The sequence below is a fragment of the Odocoileus virginianus genome, chromosome 11 (genome assembly GCF_023699985.2).
Source record: "Odocoileus virginianus isolate 20LAN1187 ecotype Illinois chromosome 11, Ovbor_1.2, whole genome shotgun sequence".
NCBI lineage: Eukaryota > Metazoa > Chordata > Mammalia > Artiodactyla > Cervidae > Odocoileus > Odocoileus virginianus.
Genome location: NC_069684.1, coordinates 5,637,648 through 5,654,130, shown reverse-complemented (window position 1 = coordinate 5,654,130; position 16,483 = coordinate 5,637,648). Strand labels below are relative to the sequence as shown.

Below are 16,483 nucleotides of genomic sequence, written 5' to 3'. Positions count from 1 at the left end.
GCAGATCTCAGCACTTAACTCGGGCACACCCAGGGCAGGTTGCGTGTGACTGTCACTGTCCCCACTCAGACCGGGCTGGTGGAGCAGCCAGGGCCTGAGAGGGTTGGGTCACGTCTCAGCTCTAGGAGCCTCTGTCTAGAAGTCACCCTTCATTTCTGTTCAGGCAAGTACGTGAAATTCTGCCATAAGTCTGGGATGAACTTAGTGGACAACACTAGTGACTACCAAAGATTCTGTGGATTCTCCAGCCACCAGAGGAAGAGGGGTGGAGAGAGGATAGGATGGTTCCCTACCAGATTCAACGCAGTGAAAGCAGCACCCTGGGTTCACTCCCAAGCCTCCATCCCCTATTCGCACCATTGCACCACTCCACTGGAACTTACAAAGGATTCTGATGTTGTTTTCAGGAGAGGAGAAGCAGAATCTTCCAACTCTCTACTGGAATACTTAGAGAATGTGAGCAAGAACAGGGCTATCTTAGCCATGCCATGGTCTCTAGGTAGATATAGATGCTGCTGCTGCTGCTAAGTCACTTCAGTTGTGTCTGACTCTGTGTGACCCCATAGGCTGCAGCCCACCAGGCTCCTCTGTCCCTGGGATTCTCCAGGCAAGAACACTGGAGTGGGTTGCCATTTCCTTCTCCAATGTATGAGGTCACTCCTATGTTAAGCCTATGTAGGCTCCTCCATCCATGGGATTTTCTAGGCAAGAGCACTGGAGTGGGTTACCATTTCCTTCTCTAGTAGATATAGATATCATATAGATAATCATATACATATCTGGTTGGCAATAAGAGTAGAAAATCTGGGAGGGAACTGGGCAAGGGCTTGGAATCTCTTAACAGATTTACCTGGAGGAGACTGTGGAAATTATATCCATCCAGAAAATGACGCCCTGCTAAGCCCAGTGAAGTTCCATATGTAGCACCAAGAAAAAAAACAAAAAATCCTCCCCAACTAGGAGAGAAATAAAGAAGTAAAGAAATAATAAAAAGAGAGTGGAAGAAAGGAAAGAAGGAGGAAAGGAGACAGCTTTCTTATGAGTGATTAGCTTATACTGGCATAGGTCAGACATTTATTCATCTACCATTTGCTAAGAAACTACTCTATTGATCAAGTACTAAAGTTACAAAGATGACTTAGACACAGTCTTTGCCTCAAGAACTTAATTTCTTGTAGGCAAACAGGCAAGTAAAGAGAAAACATAAAATCAGGGAGATACTGCTGTGTCAGAAGCAAGTCCAAACATTACAGACACACCAAGAACAAATATCTATCTCAGACTTGGCATGTGGCAATCAACTCTGCACATCAATGCGAAGGGAATCTCTGAATATGTCCTACAGGGTAAGTAGAAGCTAACCAAAAAAGGGAAAGCAGTTTGAGGGAGAATATTCCAGGGAGGATGGAGTGCATTTGAAGAATTCCCAGGTAACAAAGAGGTGCTGTAAGTAAAGCACTATGAAATTAGGATGGGGATGGTGATAAAAGGAGACACTGAAAAGAACAGTTTATAAAGGGCTTTGGGGTGGGTTTGCAAAAGAATTTGTGTTTTATCCTGAGATTAATGAAGGTCATTTTAAGCCAGCAGCCAGCAGTCAGATTCAGTTTTTTTTTATTTAATTTTTTATTGAAGTATGGTTGATTTACAATGTTTCAAATGTACACAAAAGTGATTCAATTATACATACATATTGAAGTAAGTCAGACAAAGACAAACATCATACAATATCATTTATACATGGAATCTAAAAAAATGGTACAAATGGAACTTGTTTATAAAACAGAAATAGACTTGCAGACATAGAAAACAGACTCATGGTTTACCAAAGGGGGAAGACGGCTGGAGGGATAAATTGGGAATTGGGGATTGACAGACACACACCACTGCTGTATGCAAAATAAATAGCAAGGGCATGCTGTATGGCACATGGAGCTAGATCCACATTTTAAAGCAACCGTTGCGGTTAAATTATGAAGATGGACTGAAGAAGTCCAGGACTGGAGGTGGAGGTGGGGAGCAGTCAGGGTTTCTTATAATAATCCAAGGGAAAATACTGAATCTAGGGAACTGAGGAAGAGGTGGGCATCAACATAGCCCTAATCAGCTGTGAAGCGAAAGCAGTTACTTGGGAAGGAAGAGAGACAGGCTCTAGCGTCCTCTGGACCAGAGGACACGGTCCTGTTTAGTTTCTTCCTGGGTCCCTCCTATTAAAAAAGGTTTGCTGAGAACCATGACACTCAGAGGGCAAAGCTGATGGGTGATCCTGCCCCGTACCCTATCAACCTCATTCCCCTAGAAGTTATCAAGTGTATGGTGTTGAAGTAACCAATTCAGCATCACCCAGAGGCACCTCAAATACATAACAGCAGTGAACAACGTGTGTGGTCAAAACAGTTCCAAAGAATCAGGTGGTGTGTACCCAGAGAAGACTCTGCCACTGAAAGGATGAGGCACTTAGGGAGATCTTTCTCTCCATCCCCACAGAGCTTACCAACCACTTCACAGAGCTTGGGTCCATGTGTCGCCAGAAAACAATATTCAGGAGAGTTATTTCACCACTTCCCAAACATAGCCTATGCCGCTGCTGCTGCTGCTGCGTCACTTCCGCCGTGTCCGACTCTGTGCGACCCCATAGACAGCAGCCCACCAGGCTCCTCTGTCCCTGGGATCCTCCAGGCAAGAACACTGGAGTAGGCTGCCATTTCCTTCTCCAATGCATGCATGCATGCTAAGTCGCTTCAGTCGTGCAACCCTATGTACAGTTATATAGCCTCTGTTGTATAGCCTGTGCGACCCCAGAGATGGTAGCCCACCAGCCTCCGCCGTCCATAGGATTCTCTAGGCAAGAGTACTGGAATGGGTTGCCATTTCCTTCTCCAACATAGCCTATAAATGATGATATTTTTATCTGAAACAATGTACAACCAGGGCTCAGCACTGCACTTTTTCCAAAACATCCTGAACTCAGCCAATTAATGAGACCACAGCAGCAGCAAACAGGAGCCCACGCCTTGGGGCCACAGTCACTTCAAGAGATGGCCAAGTCCCACTGGGAACAAGACAAGGATATCTGTTCTCCTTCCTCCTGGACCCGCAAGGAGAGTCAGCTGCTTTGAGACAACAAGTCTACCTGAAATCAACTGAACTTACTATAGCAACTAGGAGGGGAAAGGATAGCAGCCAGACTATTGAAAAATGGGAGAAAATCCAAGGAAACTCCATTCATTTCAACTCAGCATCTTTGGCGTGTGTTTGTTTGGAGAAAAAAAATCACTGAAGGACAGGCAGACCAGTCTAATAAACTGTATAGTCTCAGCATCCAAATTTCTCCACTTTCCCAACCTACACTTGCATTCGGAATCAGGTCTACACGGCTTTAGGAAGAGTCTCTCTGTCTTGTAAGTAATTCACAGAGCCCTCCCAAGTCCCCAGGGACTGGCTACTAGCTCAAAACCTCCATGGCGAGTGTGGACCCCTGAGACAGGACCCATATGAGTTTCCAGCAACACCCAAGGCCTCCCCACTCAGCCCAGGCACCCTGCTACACATTCCAGCCCCTCCTCAAAGCTTGTCTGTGACAATGTTGCTTTGAAATCCTATCTGACCAGGCAGGACTTCTTAGCCACACCATTTTCTGTTCTTTTGAAGACGGCAGGCAGGCATAGGTGCAAGAACGGCAGCTGTAAGCCTTCCCAGGCGTCATCCCACTCTGACGCAGACCTTTCATCTCATCACCTGTTTCAGGGGAAACGGCTGGAAGTACACACAGTCGTGTTTTGTGTGGATGTTAAACACACCACTCTGCACGGTCAAGATGTCACAGCATCAGCTTTGTCCTGTGCTCTGAGTGTGACCAAGGAAAGAAGGGGTCCAGGGTGTGGGGCAGGGAAAGGCTGCCCAACTGGGCACTTTGATCTGGTCTCACAGACTGAAGGATGTGAGTCCTTACCTGGAGTGACTTGAAGAACTTCTTGACTTCTCTTTGCTGCTAAACCAAATCAAAAGGACATCCTGATCAGTTCTCTGTGATGTCTGAATGTCCACTGTAATAGCATCACTCTTTGAGTAATAGTATTGTTCTTCAATGGTCTGATATAAAGACATAAACTAGTACAAGAAGGATTTTGCTTTTGGGCTTTAATCAGTCACTAATCTCTCAGGTTTCCACCTAACAAATCTGAGACACATGGAATAGGACCAAAAGCTAGTTATTTAGGTACTGGGTGCCCAGGTGAGGAAAGATGATAAGACATAGGACGAGTCTTACGTTGCAATAGAACGGGAGCATTAGTAGAAGAGGTGGGGAGACAAAGGTAAACAGCAACAACTATACCCATCACCTGGCCATTTGTTCAAGGCCCGTCTTAACCCCAGGCTAGGTCGCCACTGGATTTTAGTGCTGAAGAAATTTCGAGAGAAATGCAGGGCAAAGGTTCAGTCTCAAGCACAACTGAACCACATTTCCCTCTAACAAAGTGACATGTGGATTGATGTTTTTATATCAACGTATCAATAGAAAGGCTTCTCTTTTTTTTTTACAAGGACTGTATCAGCAATTCTGTCAGACTTTCAGAAAATGTTAGTTTGTTGGCACTTAAATTTTATCTTCTCTGCCTGCATATCTACCGACCACCAACTGGGAAAAAAAAGCTTTTCTGACTAGTCATTAATGATGTATACACAGTCACTTAAGAGAACCAGAGGACTCATTCTTCAAGGAAGCATGTTGGAGCTTTTTTCTTACTTATAAGACAAATAGTAACCGCCTCCAAATGTATATGCCATTTAAACTGTTTTCTACATTGGGCTCTCTAGTACCCTTCTTAGAGAAATAAGATCTCAGAAAAATGTCAGTTTTTAACTGAATTAAGAAAGTAGGTTTAATTTGGGGTGTGGGAGGAGGAGAGCTTCTTAGGAAGGCTGCTATAATTTGGAAGAAGTTACCAAGAATAATTCTGGGAGCTCCTTCTGCAGAAGTCTGCTTAAATGGAATGATCAAGATTGCAGTTCTGCCCAAAGAGAGGGGCCCTGACGCAAACGACCTGAAGAGGTCTCTTCCTCCAGGCTCAAGAGCCATAACCCTAAAGCCTGGTCCTTCCTCTGGAGCGCTTGATAAAAGCAAGAAAGCAGAATACCTTGTCCATCCTGTTCTCCTAGCATGCTGAGAAACCTAATGGGATAAAAGTTCAGGTTTGCATAAGAAGTAAATCAGAGTGAGTCTGTTTCCACAAATTCTGAGCAGAGCCCATCTTGATAAATAAAATGTGACATTCATAACAAACAAACCAAAAAGCAGATAAAGGATGAGAGCCCTCAGCATTAATGCTGGAAACCCTTTGGCGATAAATAAGTAATATTATAATAAAAGATATTATAATGCATTGTCATTTGTGGGGAGAAATGTAATATAGTCTGAGGAGGAAGACAGATGGCTCAAGTTGTTTCTCTGACAGTGGAAGTAATAGCTATTGAATGTTATGTTTAGCATATCATAAAATCAGTGTTAGCAGGCAAGACAGCCCTCCAGCCTTCCTGAAGTCCACATTCAGCCTTCTGACATCAGCAAGGAAAAGGCCGGCAATGCCGCTCACCTGGGATGGATGACCTCGATTTAAACCAAATCAGATGAGACAGAGCTTCCCCTCGGCCCTCAGCCTGAAGTGGGAATGAACTTGGGGTGACTGGAGAACGTCTTTCTTCAGCCCCCTCTGTACCTGCTATCCCCAAGGGGCTCCTGCCAAGCTACAACTTAAATTCAGGTAGCACTGAAAACTTCCCTGAGCTCACCTTATACAAGGAGGAGCCATGGACCAATTCAGGATCTCCTTGGAGCTGCTGAAAATCCTCCTTCTTCTCACCTCACCTAAAAAAGAAATCTGCACAAGTACCTACCACGTCACCTGACCCACCCCTCCCTTATTTATTATGCCCGTTCCAGCCCCTCTACCTGAAGGAGAAGACAGAGCGCCGTGCATCTGTGAGACGACAGAGCCTGACCTCCCTCCAGTTATCAGCTGCAGCCCTGCAGCCCTCCTCATTGGAGGGACAGGAAAGCCAGGGAGAAATAATTCAACCAAGTGCTCACACAGGAGGGGGCTTCGCTTGTGCCAAATGATGCAAAAAGAACACTAAATTATTTACTTTTTTTGGTAAATTATCTGCCAGGAAAGCCCACTAACAAAATATCCTGGGCAAAATGCATCCAAATATTTTTTTTTTATCTCTTTTTTTTTTTTTCATTACAGGATGAATTTGAGAAAGGATTCAGATAGTCCCCGTCTCTCCTTCCCAGGAGCTGTAACCTGAGGCAGTAGTTACTGAACACTGCTACTTCTGGGCTTCACCAACTGCCAGAAAAGGGCTGTGGACTCTATGACAGAACTGGGCTCAGAAGAATGGAGGAGGATGACTAGGAAGACAGACACATACGTTGTATTTCCTGAGAGGACTTGATTTACCGTGAATTTTTCTTCTTTTCTGTCTGAATCTCAACGTAAAAATTCCAACAGAAACCTCTGGCTCCCTCCCTGTACCATCAACGTCAATCTCAGAAATGGGAAGAAGTGTCGTTTGCTCGCAAAGTATTCTAAGAGCCACCATCTGTCCCTGTTGTTTATAGAAAGAGAAAGAAAGTCCTCCAAGAAGAGCTCTGGCTGGAGTGGCTGAGCAGGGGTGAGGCAGACTGTGCGCAGGTGCTTGGGGAAGGAGACACTCACACATCAGTAGAGGCAGGCTGGCTGCTCCTTCCCTTTTTTAGGTCCTGGTTCAAAAACCTTGTAGAGAATAAAGACAGACATTGAGAATCTTCTTTGCAGAGGGCTCTGTGCCAGGTGTTCTAAGAGGTATTAAAGGCAGCCCATTCTCAAGGAAGCAAGGAGGTACGTACTCTTAAAAATAAGACAATGGCCAAACAGTACAGTATTTGCCCACTTGCAAGACTGGCAAACTTATTTTCTGATGTCCATGACCAGTTTCCTCTCAATGAGCAGGAAAGGCAGCTTTAAGAGCCAGAGCTTTGAAATCTTAGGTACTTGACTCTGCAGCCTGCTTCGACTACCTACTTAGTTCTGGGATGCTTGGCGAGTTATCTTCAGCTCTTTGAGCACTGAGTTTCATGACATTGAAAAGCAGACAGTCATTGTGGCTACTTCATGGGACAATTTAATGAGTTAGTGGACGTAAAGCACTTAGCACAGCATATAGTAAATGCTCAATTAATGTTGGCTGAAAGGAACTTGAAGATGTACCAAACACTGGGATTGAAGCTGTCTACACAGATGGCTAATGTGTTACTCTCCAGGAGTTTAGAGGATAATAACTCAGAGTCAAATAACTGTAGCAAAATGGCAAAAATACATACTAAGCTGCCTGTTCTTTTTAAGAGGTTAGAGATGACATAATGTCCTTTATTTGGGCTGTTTCTTTTACAGGGATTTTTGAGAGGAGCCTGGTAGGCTCCAGTCCATGAGGTTGCAAAAGAATCGGATATGACTGAGTGACTAAGCATGCATGCATGCCCCAAGTAGAGAAGTTGGGCCTGTGATTCTAAACCATCCTATCCAAGCTGCACTAAGGCCCAGTGCATGACCTATGGAGGTTAATGTGTTAATTAATTAAAACATGGCTAAAGTACCTACTATGACTTGGACACTATGATTGGTACCAGAGATAGATGGCATAAATTCCGAGTGTTCACCCATATCCGTGCTCTCCTTTGTTTCCTGAGCATCCAACTGGACTACGTTTCCCAGCTTCCCTTGCAGTTACATGAAGCCATGTGGCTTGAGTTCTGGCCAATGGAATGTGAGCAGAAGTGAGGCACTCCGCTTTCAGCTCTGACTTGTAGAAACCTCCCACCAATGATCAGGTTTTCATTCCACATCTACCAGGTGAATCAGAGCCTTTCAGGGATCCAGAGGAGCATGCAGTCACAGACGGAGACTTGAGTCCCTGAATCTTGGGACCTTGAATCTTGGTTAGACTGTGATATGAATGAGAAGTGGACTTTTGTGCTGAGTTGCTGAGATGTGGTAGGTTTATCTGCTACAACAATTAGGGTTATTTTTCATACCTAGAAAAGGAATAAACAAGATTGACTTGACCCCAGCCTTGTGGAGCTGACAGACTGTTAAAAATGAACAATTAAGTTAGTAATTATAATGTAACATGATGGATGTTAGAGCAGTAAAAAGACAGAGATGAGGAAGCAGACAGTAGGATGACCTGAGCTAATCAGAGCGTTCAAAAAATTCTTCAGAAAAGGTGCAATTATCGTGAGACTTGAAAGATGGTGTGCTAATCAGCTCTGGCTGCCATAACAGGGTACTGTGGGCTAGGTGCCTCAAACGACAGAAATTTACTTATTCTCAGGTTTATAACCGGAAGTCCAAGAGCAGGGCGTCAGTGGAGCTGGTTTCCTTCTGAGTTTCTCTCCGTGCCTTGCAGCCGGCTGCCTACGCGCTGTGTCCTCACATGGCCTTTCCGCCACGTGTACTCACATCCGTATGCTAATCTGCTCTTATCCTTACACCAGTCCAATTGGATTAGGGCCCACCTCGTTTCACCAGAATTAGCTCCTTAAAGGCCCTATCTCCAAAGACAGCACATGATGAGATACTGGAGTTAAAACTTCAACATATGCATACAGCCCATAACAGACGGCTGAAGCTGGAGTTCCAATCCTTTGGCCACCTGACGCGATGAGCCGACTTATCAGAAAAGATGCTGGTGCTGGGAAAGACTGAAGGCAGGAGCAGAAGGGGACGACAGAGGATGAGATGGTTGGATGGCATCACCATCTCGATGGAGACACAAGTTTGAGCAAACTCCAGGAGACAGTGAAGGACAGGAAAGCCTGGTGTGCTGCAGTCCATGGGGTTGCAAAAATCGGACACCACTGAGCAACAGAACCAGAATAACATGACAGATGGATAAGAGTTAGCCAGCTGAAGGATTGGGGTGGACCTCGGGTTCTCTGTCTGGTCCAATGATGAGAGCGGCACCGAGAAAGCAGGGGGAGGAGGAAAGAGCTCACGTTTGTAAGAAGGAAGGTGTAGAGCTATTCAAGGGGTGATTCAGATCACACCCTGACAGCAGTGCTCTGATTGCAGATTTGGAGCTTAAGATATGAAACATCAAATTGCAGCTAGGCAGGAAGCAGCAGCGCACCTTGGCTCTCTGGAGAGGGAAGGAGATTGACTGCAGCTGTGGTCTGTGGACCCGGAGCCTTCATGGGGCTACTCTGCTTGCTAAGAAATCCCAGGAGGGTCTTTTAGAGTAAAGATTGGCCCCACAAGTCAGATCGCAGAAGGATAGCTACCTGGCCATGTGCAGAGATTGAAGATCAATGGGTGAAAGATCAATCTGAATAAATGATCTATTAATATATACCACAGGTTCCTAGCAATTAATCTCCAGGAGAATGACAGCCCGCCAGTTACAGTGAACTGCCGATGGTGATTGACATAATGGGATCGTCTACAGCTGCCAGGCTGCTGAGTTAGTGATATTCACATTTATTTTCCTGGTTGGATTGAGTGGTTTCTGGGGCAACTATGGAGTTTAGAACTGAAAACATACTGCTCACAAGACCAAAATAGTCTCTTCTAAGAGAAGGTATACATAAGCAGATCTAGGACCAACCACTGATCTACTGGAAGGAAAAAAGAGAGACCTTTCTTCTCTCCCAAGTGCTTAATGAGGTCTTTGAAATATGGAACTTGGTAGAGGGATTTGGAGAACCTTGCTCAGAAAGGAGGAAAGTTATCCCACCTTTGAGGGCCGTCATTGTGAATGGAAATAACTGCATAGTCATGAGACATATGTACTTTAGAGTATTTTCCCTTGTTTTTTTTTTTTTTAAGAAGAATACAGTGAATGACATTTGCTCTTCCAAAATATGTGACCCCAGACTTTTTGTCTTCTAAGCTTAGAATTTGAAAGTCTGCCTAGTGATTCCTTACTTATTCTTCAAAGCCCATCTCATTAGCTTATTACCTCTCCTGAAAGGTATTTCCCAGGTGCTTTTGATGCTCCTCCCAAAATGTATCCCCAATCCATCCACCCTTCTCTGTGTCCACACCTACCATTTTAGTCCAGGTCACCATTATCACTTGCCTGCACTTCTGCCAGAGCCTCCTACCTGATCTCCCAGCTGACAGCCTTACCCATGGTCTAGTCTTCACACAACAGCCAAATTCTCTGTTTTAATTACATATCAATGTGTATTATTACCATTGCACTCAGAGGAAATTTCACTCTAACCCTCACCACGGCCCACATAGCCCAACAAAAGCTGGCTGCTGACAGCTCCTATACTTTCGCCACATACCAAGCTCCCAACAGTTCCTGCTGCACCAGGATAAAGTCAGACTCTTCTGCTCCAGAAAGCCTTCCTTTTTCTGTCTTCCCTCCCTATCACCTTCTTCTCCCAACCCCCACAGCTCAGATCTTCCCATGATGGTTTCCTCATCATATGTAGATTTCAGCTCCTCAAAGAGGCATATCTGGACCAAGCCAGAAGGTAGCTTCCACTCCCTCACCCTAGTCACTATCATATTACCTTGTTTATTGTCTTCACAGTGCTCATCATTATGTGGAATTATATATATATATATATATATATATATATATATAATATATATATATATATTGCATGTAGAATACTTGTTTATTACCTGTCTTTACCCACTAGAAGTTAAGCTCCATAAAAATAGAGTAGTTCTAGCATTATTTGCATTTCGCAGCAGGCAGTCAAGTACCTGGCTTACAGCAAGTGTTCAAGTCTTTTTAGCATGAATGGCTGAAAGAATGGCACCAGCTATCATTACTCCTCTGAATTCCCATCGTATTCTATTCCCTTCTCTGTAAAGATGTTCACTACACTGTCGAGTGGGAATCTGTCAGAATCCATTTCTCTCATCCTTGATTACGGGCTCCTTATGGAGAGGACCATGTATCCTGAGATGATGTGTACTAAAGCAGAGGACAGAGTGTTATCCACGTCGTCTGTATTTCTCAAACTTTATTGGGCGCACAAATCAGTGAGAGGATCCTGTCAAAATGCAGTTTCTGATTCATAGTCTGGAGTGGAACTCAAGCACTTCTAACAGGCTTCCGAGAGATGCCAGCACTGCTGGTGCTCAGCATATTTTGCATAGAAAGGCATATTTTGAGTGAATGAGTTAAAATGTTGTTTTTCCTTCCCTTTGTATTTGCCGCAGAGCCCCACACAGCACTGGATCTAAATTAGCATATATTAAGGAGAATGAATAAATGAGTGAGTCAAATGCTCTCAAATTTAGAGGAAGTAAAACTGACTCATAAAGAATAAAATAGCATGCTTTCCGTAAGACATCACAGTCTGGTCTAGAATCCTTGCCTCTATGGCTCTCTTTCCTGAGTCACAAGTCCTCCTTCCAGTCACCTCTTCTGGTTAAGGTTTAGAGGTTCAAAGACATCAAAGATAAACTGTGAGTAGCTCCCCACCCCAGAACAAATGTCAAGGCTCTGGGAGGGGTGCCCCAAGAGGAGAAGGGGCCACTGCTTGGTAACTACCCAATGCGTTCACACCCCTGCAGGCTGTCAGGGTTTTCATGGTCTCCCGAGACTGGAGGGGTATCATCCAAGGGATCTTTGCCTGCCAGGCCTTTCTTCTTGGCAGAATCCATCGCATTTACATCTGCCAGCAGAGACTTGAGAGAAGATAACCTAGTTTAAGCGGGTTGAATAGGAAAATCCCCATGACCTGGGGTTAGGGGGGTGAGGGGCAGACCCCAGGGCATCAGGAGGACCCTGATGCACAGCTCCCAAGAGGCTTGGGGAGTGAAGACAGCGCTGCAGGTTCAGTCTCTGCTCCGAATTAGCTCAGACAGGGTTCCCCCTGGGCAGGTGGGCCCTGAGTTCCCACCCCACCTGACGGCCCTGGAGCCCCCGGGAGTTCTTCATTCAGAAAGGGCACACTACGCACTCGCACCACGGGGTCTGCCTGAGAAGAGGCTGTGTTGACTTGCAGGGGGCTGAGCACAAAGGACAGCCTAGGAAACAGATGTGCGCGGTTGTCCCCAGGCGCCCGTGGGAACACAGGCATTGGCTCTAGGCAGACAATATGGGACACACAGAAGGGGCGTAAGTTGCCAAACACCTGCCCTGACCGGACGCTTTCCCCAACTCTTTCCTCTCATCATTTTTCCCATCCCTGTTGGTCTTGAAAAGCTGTGATGGTTACTTCGGTCCTTCCGATCAGTCACTGAGAGCAGAATCAGACCAGGCTTGTGGGGAAGCTCCAGAGTCAAGGCTTCCAGATTCTCCAGGATTATATCACCCTCTGCTTCCCAGCTGACTCTGAGAACTTGGGGAATTTGAAAGATCCAAAGGATTAATATGAAGAAAGTGTTCAGCTATTTTGCCGCTTTGCTGTGAGCAGAAAGAAACGCGAAATGCAGGCTGCCTGCAGGGCACTTCGGTCAGATAAACAGATGTGAGTGTGAATGCACCGAGATTTTGGGTCCCAGACCGCCTCCTGCAGCACTGATGGGCAACCTGCTTACTCAGAAGATGGTCCAGAAGGGCCTGGGGGAGGGCTGACAGTGCGGGGCCTCCTCCCAGGCCCTGGTGCACCTCCGGCTGGGCTGGTACCTTCCATCCTGGTCGGGGGGAAAGGAGGTGGACGAATGAGGATTCAAGTTCCCTGGAATTTTCTCATGAAAACCCACTTCTCCTCTGCCCTGATTATGGTGCCCAGTTACTGGGCAAGAGTAAAACCTGCATTTCTGTTTTATCCCCCAAATACAGCAATACTTAAATTCTCAGGCACCAAAAGCAGACAAGTGAGATAAACTGCAATTTGCCCCACGAATCAAAAATGACATCAGGAGTGGCTCCTTTCCCTCACAGAAAGAGCAGGATCCAAGGTGTGCCCCTGCTTTCTCACAACCACTCCCTTCAGCTCTGTCCGCCCCCCCACGTCCCCCTTCTTTCTCTCCAATTCCTTGACTCAGAACAGTTGCTGGCTCATCACAGGAATGGGTCTCTTCCTTCCCTGAGGGTTTGGTCAACTGGCTCTGACCAGGAAGGGGTCCTCCCAGTCTCCATCTCTGCAGTTGACTCTTAGATTCCAGTCCCTTCTGGCCATGTGCTCCCTTGCACTGCCCTTCGGCCTGAGGATCCCCCAGAGCTCTGGGCTGGGGGGAGCACATCCTTCTGTCACTGTGAGTGCTCACTGTCCCCAGGACCCTCTGGCTTGAGCCCCTCTTTTGCCTGGCTGCACACGGCTCCTTTGATCCCGGGGGAACCAGAATGGCAGGTGGCAGCTTGGTGTTTGAGACCTTTTCACAGGTGAGTTCATATGCCCCACTCTGGAAAGCATCCCACTGGCCGCTCTTCATGGACTGAGAAATATACACACTTAGAGTCTATGTGGGATAGTGAGAACCAATTAGGCTGAAATTCAAATCCCAGCCCTGCCGTTGAAAATGTATGTGACCTTGAACAACCATGGGATGGAAATGTTTTCTTTGGATTCTTCAGCTGGGTAATCAGGATCGTAACACCTACTTCCTAGCATGTAACTGGCACAGAAGCCATCAGTTTTCCTAGATTTTTCTTCCTTTCCACAAAACCTCTCCTGGTCAACCGATGCTGGTTACATGCACTGTCTCTGGTTCTGGGTAATCAAGCTGCAAGCCTTCCTCTTTACTCTGGATGCCCCGGACGGTGCCTTCTTCCAAAGAGTAGCAGACAGTGCACCTGGAGCTCTGAGAAGTGACCTGTCCTTGTCTGGGCAAAACGGTTCTGGAAATTTGAACTCTTTATGGATGAAAGAATTCACTGCCACGCTGTCAGAAGCTGTGGGACAGGAAAGATTCCCAGGGGCCCCCTGCCCAGGTGTTCACGCAGGTGGCTGACCTTGTGTTCAGTTCTTAGCCACTTCATTGCTGCAAAAAAAAAAAAAAAAACTAGACAGATCAATTAAGATTAAATTGATATTCTACAATGAATACAAAATAATTATTGTGGTCTTTTAATTAAGGATTGATGTAGGGAAAGTGGAAATCATAAGAACAGTTACATAACAGTTTCTTTCCTCAGGGAGGCTTTGACTTGTTATTCTCAGGAGATGTGAACCCAACATAACGGTTTTATTAGCTCTTATTAAAGCTTTGATACATGCACTTCAAAGAAGCGGCCGTTCTCCTTTTCATCTGAAGTACAGGCATCTGGGCTGTCTGGAGGGGCAGCTGCTCTCTGTAGAGCACAGAGCTGAGACCCTGGAACAAACCGAACTTTCTGACAACCCCGATTCTCCCCAAAGCTATTTATTTTCCCTTTTTCTTCTTCTCCTATGGAGTTACAGATTTGGGGGTGGACAGTGTGACAGGGGCTTCCATAATCAGGGTCAAGCCTCCTCTAGGGGTCAGAGAGGTGGCTTGACTCAGAGAACAACTGTAATCCTAGAGTTGGGAGCCATCAGGGAGATCCCCTAGCCCACCCACCCATTCTGTGCAAGAATCTTAGCACCAGCATCTGGTCCTCAGCTGGGCACCTAACCTCTGCTCTTAAGCCTAGTGATCAGGAGCCAGCTAACTTGGACGTCTGCCTTGTCCACATCTAGATACTGCCAGCTATATTTCTAATCTTCTGTATGTTGAGTCCATATCCATTTCCCTTTCCTACCATTCACAGACCCCAGTTCTGTCCTCTGGAACACAACTGAATAATCCAATTCATCTTCTCCATGGGACACTTTCAAATACCCAAAACCAGCTGTTATTGCTTCCTGGAGTGTTCTCTTTCTAAATTCATTGCCAGCGCAATCAATCTTTTGTTGACAAGATACCCAGACATTTCTCAGCATTCTGGTCCCCACTCTTCTGTCCTTCTCGAGTATGTTGCCCAGAGTTGACTAGAGGGCTCTGAGCGACTCCGACTAGGAGAAGAGAGGGCAGGCCCTCATGTTATTCATATACGTACAAATAACAGGGCAGAGAAATACCTGTGTATATCCTGGTAAAGTCTGTGGTCATCTGAAACTCACCCCAATATTTCTTTTATGAACTATATTCAAACCAATTCTTCCTTATCCTCTATTTGCGAAATCAAGCTGCCTCTCAAACCTGAAAACTAAGGCTCTACTTTTATCCTTGTAAAATTTATCTTGTTAATTTCAACCTATCTTTCCAGATATCAAGATCTTTTGAAACTTGTTTGTATCGTTTGTCATATTAGCTGACCTCTGCTTCACGTCATCACAAATTCGATGAGCACAGGCAGAGTCAGTGTTTCATCTGAGTCATTGATAAATTCTTGAAACATGACAGAGACGGGCAAAAAGCTTTCAGATGCTGTTGGAGACCTTCCTCCCCTTAGCTATCACTCCAGAGGTCAGCGCTCTTTTGAATGGTGTTGTACTATCAGCCTTAATTCTACACACAGCCTGCATTTTCCAGGTCATTCCAGAGGATACCAGGAGAAACTCTGTCAGAGTTTAACTATACTGTTGTTCTGTTTCTCGACCACCCACCCCACCACCACCATCCTGTCTGCCAGACTAGTGAAGATATCAAAAAAGGAGCTAAGGCCATTCAGCATGGCTTTCTTGTAGGAAATCACGGATGCTTCTAATAGTCATCTTTTTAAATTTTGCGTGTTCACAGACCATCTGCTTAATAATACACTCTAGGATTTTTCTAAGAGTGAACATCAAGGTCACTGGCCTTTAGTTTTTATCATTCACGTTTCCCCTTTTGTGAAACTGAGGACAACATTTGCTTATTAATCCAATTCCTCATGATTGCAGAAGATAAGATCAAGACCGCCCAGGACTGTATAATCAGATATTCAATTCAGAGTCCAAAGAATTGGGGAATCTGCATTATAAAAGCATATTTCTTAGCCAGTGAGAGAGACAGCCACAAAGGCCTTGCCTTAAAGAGTTCTCCTGAGCACCTTAAAAATTTACCATGTAGGCCTGAGAAGCTGCTGGAAGATCTAACCTAAAGGTAAAATCCTAGCTTTATCTCCAGCTAGCAATTAGTCTCTACTTGTCCCAGTTCCCTCACCTGTAAAACGATGACATATACTCTACTTTTAGGTTTTAGTGACTTACCAGGTTAGTGACTAAGGTGACCACACAGGTTATGAGATTTACATACCAAGATCTGACTCCCCAACTTTTTTCTGGAGGGTTTAAATAGCAATGCCATTTTCATTTGCCTTCTGGATATAAGCGTGCACAAACATATACACATACACACATGCTCACACACGTCAGACTCTACAATCATTAACTGTTTTTCTTTCCGGTATGTGCATTTGGTGAGAATAAAATCCATTGTTCTAACATTATCTCTGTGTTATAATGAATCTGTTCTAGGAACAGCTTGTTACAGCATCATCTGTCAAGAATGTATTACTAATGCTTTTTAAGACGTTCTTTGTACTATTTTCCTAAAGAACAGCCCTGGATCTAGATAACATTTAT

The 16,483-nt window shown here is 45.2% G+C and overlaps 1 long non-coding RNA gene across 2 annotated transcripts in view; it reads right to left on the bottom strand.

Moving 5' to 3' along the window:
* Window positions 1–1,645: 1,645 nt before the first annotated feature.
* LOC139037425 (uncharacterized) overlaps window positions 1,646–16,483 on the bottom strand; it is a 33,355-nt gene continuing 18,517 nt past the window's right edge. Inside the window, exons 2-3 of one of the 2 annotated variants that reach the window (XR_011490215.1) lie at window positions 12,230–13,937; window positions 1,646–8,074 (exon numbers count right to left, since the gene is read on the bottom strand). This is a non-coding gene — a long non-coding RNA (uncharacterized lncRNA). Of the gene's footprint in view, window positions 8,075–11,008; window positions 13,938–16,483 lie in introns of those variants that run through there. The other variant, XR_011490216.1, reaches the window with a different exon arrangement.